Source organism: Chrysemys picta, unplaced genomic scaffold, assembly GCF_011386835.1.
Source record: "Chrysemys picta bellii isolate R12L10 unplaced genomic scaffold, ASM1138683v2 scaf1164, whole genome shotgun sequence".
Lineage (NCBI taxonomy): Eukaryota > Metazoa > Chordata > Testudines > Emydidae > Chrysemys > Chrysemys picta.
In genome coordinates, this window is record NW_027053871.1 from 15,089 (window position 1) to 20,000 (window position 4,912).

The 4,912-nt window shown below is 53.5% G+C and overlaps 1 long non-coding RNA gene across 1 annotated transcript; it reads right to left on the reverse strand.

The window, feature by feature from the left end:
• Window positions 1-230: 230 nt before the first annotated feature.
• LOC135979721 (uncharacterized) lies at window positions 231-2,818 on the reverse strand. Its single transcript, XR_010596975.1, has 3 exons — window positions 1,595-2,818; window positions 629-749; window positions 231-310 (listed from the first exon to the last, which is right to left on the reverse strand). It is a non-coding gene; the product is annotated as an uncharacterized LOC135979721 (long non-coding RNA).
• Between the last annotated feature and the right edge of the window lie 2,094 nt (window positions 2,819-4,912).

The window sequence follows — 4,912 nt, forward strand, 5'->3', positions numbered from 1 at the left end:
CCCTGCTGCCCCTCCTGTATCTGATCCTGGGTGTGAGCCTCTCCCCAAAGCCGTTGCAATGTTACTGGAGTGAAAAGAACAGCCCAGCCAGGAGAGAGTGACCCTTCCCCGCACCTCTGCCAGAGGAACTACCCTTGGGCGGTGACCTGGGAGTGGGAGGGGCAGTGACTCCCAGCCCTGGGCCTGAGCAGCACTGGGGTTAGGGGAACCGGGCCAGAGGGTCTCGGTACCTGAGGTTGCCCACAGCAATCAGGGAGTTAGCGAGGATGGCGCCGGGTGGAGAGTTATCAGGCAGCTCCTCAATGAGCTCCTGTGAGACCCAAAGGAGACAAAGGAGCGTGTGAGATTCGGGCCTCACTGACACTTCCCAGTGAGGAGATTACACAGCCAGGGCCCCACACAGCCAGCAGGATCCCCCCCACCTGCCCCCCGCTCCTCCGATTCCTGCCCAATAGTGACTACTCTCCGAATTTCTCCCATCTCTTCTCCCCAGTCTTCAGCCCCAGCAATCCCTGCCCTCTGCTGCCCCTCCAGCACCAACAATCCCCCATCCATTGGCCTGGGGAGACCCCTGCCCCTCCCATATCTCTGTCCTCCCTCCAGCAGCTGGGCACCGTGTCTCGCTCACCACAATCCTCTCCGCCACAGCCGCCTTGCAGCAGTGCGGCTCCAATGTGTCCTGCCCTCTCTGCTGTGCAGCGAGACGCGGGGTGGATGGCGTGCAGGAACACGAGCTGCTGGGCCTCCTCCTGCACCCACCAGGAGTGGGGTTAGGGGAGAGAGAGCCAGTTAGCCAGGGACCTCCCTGCCCCCACACAGCAGCTGCAGGACTCAGGCCTGAATGGGGGATAGTGGGGACCCGCCCATTGTCCAAATCACCCACCACTCCACCACAAGCAGGGTCAGGAACTGGGACAGTGCCTGTGGGGGAAGGAGACCCGGCTGGTGTGTGACAGACACCCCCACCTCTGGGGTCCCAGATCATGGAGGAGAAAGGTCCCCATTAGGGCTGGTGGATCATCAGGGACAAGACCCTCTGCAGGGGGTCAGGTGCTGGGAAGGGGCAGGACAGTCTCGGTTCCAGCACAGCTGGGGTACGTTTGTACCTTTTCTCCGCCTTGGAGCTGCTCTCGGCTGTTATTGAGAGTTGCCTCCTCTGTGGCCACGTCCACCCATTCCTCCTCCTCGTCCCCTGAGTCCCTGGCAGTCCCTGCACCAGGGAGAGTGGCCTGCTGCCACTTGGGGGAAGGACAGGGGCACGGTGGGGCAATGTGTCACACCCTTCCCACCTCCGGGACCCAGGGCAGATCGGGCCCCACACTCCCCCCTCTCAGTGATGCCTTCAGCCCCCAACTCCTTCAGGAGCCCATAGCAACGAGACCCCCCCACGCTGTTCTGGACTCCCTGGGAGGTGCCTCCCCCCAACTGGAGCACCAAGGACCAAAGTGGCAGCATCTAGTGTCAGTGGGGTTCATGTGGCTCAAGCCAGACCCCTGGGCTGGGGACCCGCCCCCATAGCACTGATCGAGGGCCTGGGCCCAGGGTGTTCACAGCCCCGCCCTCACCTCTCTCTGAGCCCAGCCTGACTCCTCACCTAGAACAAAGCAGCGGCGTCCATCGGCCTCGCTGCTGCCCGAGTCCCAGGCACTGCTGCTGTCCCATGGGGAGCGGGCCGAGCTGCTGGTGGTGGGACAGGGATCCTCCACCTCCTGCCCTGGGGAGGCTGGAAGGTCCTCACTGACCGGGCAGGGCAATGCCTCCTGCTGGGAATCAGGACTGGGCTCCTGGGGCTGCTGCTGCCCACACAACATGCCCCAGAGTCACCCTGCCCGGCTCCCCTCCTGCGCTGGGTCCTGCCTGCCCAGCCGCAGCCTGGCCCAGCTCCATTTCGACCTGGCCTCTCCCACCTCGGCGCCTGCGCTGGGAGCGGGTTTTCTCCGCCAGAAGGCTGGGCACTTCCACCTCCTGGCGCGGCCGGGAGCTCCTTCCCTGCCAGCGGGGACGGAGGGGCCGCTCTGCTCCTGGGGAAGATGGCAGCTGCTTCCCTCAGGCTCTGGGGCCACCTGCAGAGCCTTCTTCCTGAACATCCTCAGGAGCCTGGCCACCCTGGAACCGAGCGGGGAGCGGGTGTGAGTCTGGGGTCAAGGCAGCCTCTCACTAACCAGCCTGCTTGGTCCCTCCCCATCCCTGCCCCAGCCAGAGCAGCTCCTCCTCCCCGCACAGGGGTGCATGTAATGCAATCTACACGCACTGGCAGGAGTTCATTGCATGATCTGCTTCCTGCTGTTTGGTTCTGGGCTGTTGGAGTACGGGCTTGCAACCATCTGTGCACACATATTATACTAATTGCATCTAGACCACATCTCCCTAGTTTGTTTGTGAGAATGTCCTTATTAACACCAAGATGGATCACATCTACTGTTTACCCACCTCCACTAGGCCCGTAACCCCGCCAAAGAAGGAGCTAGGATTGGTTTGGAATGATTTGTTCTTGACAAGTCCATGCTCACTAGTCCTAAGAACCAAATTGTCCTGTAGGTGCTGACAAACTGATTGTTTAATAAGGAGTTCCGGTATCTTTCCAGGTATGTTAATGGATGGGAAGACGTTCTTTTTCAGGGATCTCTGACGAGAACTGGGGCACAGCACTTAGTTTGTTGAGGCCATAAAATGGAGACAGGCACCTCTTCTCTCCTCCCAGCACCCCAGATACCTAAAACGGTGGGACTCACATCCCTCAATGGCTTTAAAAAAGACAATGGTTACAATGTGGCCCCGACCATTTCTGGTTTCTGCAGACTAGATGTTTTAGCAAAGTTTAGAATTCCTTGGTGCTCAGCACCGTGAAACTCCCCTTTCTCCTTCACAACGGGCTTTAACGCCCCTTATCTCACCCAGGCTCTCGACTGCCCAAAGTTGGAGAATTGTCCCTGTTCCCATTGCAGATCACCCCCCACGACACACACACAGAGTCCTCCTGGTGGTGGGAGGGGAACAGAGGAAAGGACAGAAGATGTAAGAGATGAAGAGAAAGGAGGGAGGGATGGAGGAAAAGGTAAAACAAAAAGGACAAACCCTAATGTCCCCAGTGATTCTAAGGGACAAAATCCCAGGTGGGGAATAAAATTCGACCACCTTAAGCTAGTGTTTTCCATGCCTAGAATTCAGCTGGCGCCAGATGCATAAGACTGAACAGGTTCCAAACCTCTCAAAGGCTCTTACCTTCTAAACAGGGACGTCTGTTTTCTAGTAAAATCAGGAAAAACAAAAGAGAAAACTCAAAAGAGGTTCCTCCTGGCGCTCATATACGTGAACCTAAATACTCTCTCAGTCCTCAAAGAGAGAGACCTCGAGAAGGAGACTTGCTGAAGCAAAGCTACAGGGGACTCTAAGGTTTCCCTGGCCCTGCGCCCCTGTCCTGCCTGGCTGATGTCAGCATCTCTCTGTGAGGTCACCACCTCCCCAGCACCTTTGACCAATAGGCTGAGGTCCTGCAAAAGGCCTTTGTGATGTCACTGCCACACCCACCCCTCCCCTGCAGTGCTAATGTTCTGCCGCAGGCCAGACACTTTGGAGGTTTGAGCTACTCCCTGTGGATCACCCCGCTCAATGAGTGTTCATTCTAGGAAGCAAGCCGGCTAGACAGTAAAACATCACAAGCTGCTCCCAATACTACACTCGGTTTCTCAGAAATGAGTAGACTTTATGGGTAGAAGAGACAGTTAGAGCATCTAATCTGACCCCCTGCATATCACAGGCCTCCTGTCTACCACAATAGCTACTGTTGGGGTAAACACATTCCAGAAAGGCATCTAGTCTTTATTAAATGACATCAAGAGACGGAGAATCCACCACTTTCCTTGGTAGCTTCTTCCTGTGGTCAATCATCCTCGCTGTTGAATATTTGTGCCTTATTTGTCATAGGAATTTGTCTCTTTTCACCTTCCAGCCATTCCCAAACCTCAGCCAGTATTTGTAGGTGACAAATCTCATGAATTGTCACAGATTGCGGTGTTACTAGAGGGGGTTTTGGAATTAACTGATAAGTCACTGGGACCAGATGGCATTCACCCAAGAGTTCTGAAAGAACTCAGATGTGAAATTGCGGAACTACTAATTATGGTTTGTAACTTGTCCTTTAAATCAGCTTCTGTATCCATGACTGGAAGATAGCTAATGTAACGCCAATATTTAAAAAGGGCACTATTGGTGATCCCGGCAATACGGACCAGTAAGTCTAATGTCAGTACCGGGCAAATTAGTTGAAACAATTGTAAAGAATAAAATTGTCAGACACATAGAAGAACATAAATTGTTGGGCAAAAATCAACATAGTTTAGGTAAAGGGAAATCGTGTCTTACTAATCTATTAGAGTTCTTTGAAGGGGTCAACAAACATGTGGACAAGGGGGATCCAGTGGACATAGTGTACTTAGATTTCCAGAAAGCATTTGACAAGGTCCCTCACCAAAGGGTCTTATGTAAATTAAGTTGTCATGGGATAAGAGGGAAGATCCTTTCATGGATTGAGAACTGGTTAAAAGACAGGGAACAAAGGGTAGGAATAAATGGTAAATTTTCAGAATGGAGAGGGGTAACTAGTGGTGTTCCCCAAGGGTCAGTCCTAGGCCAATGCTATTCAACTTATTCATAAATGATCTGGAGAAAGGGGTAAAAAGTGAGGTGGCAAAGTTTGCAGATGATACTAAAGTGCTCAAGATAATTAAGACCAAAGCAGACTGTGAAGAACTTCAAAAAGATCTCACAAAACTAAGTGATTGGGAAACAAAATGGCAAATGAAATTTAATGTGGACAACGTAAAGTAATGCACATTGGGAAAAATAACCCCAACTATACATACAATATGATGGGGGCTAATTTAGCTACAACGAATCAGGAAAAAGATCTTGG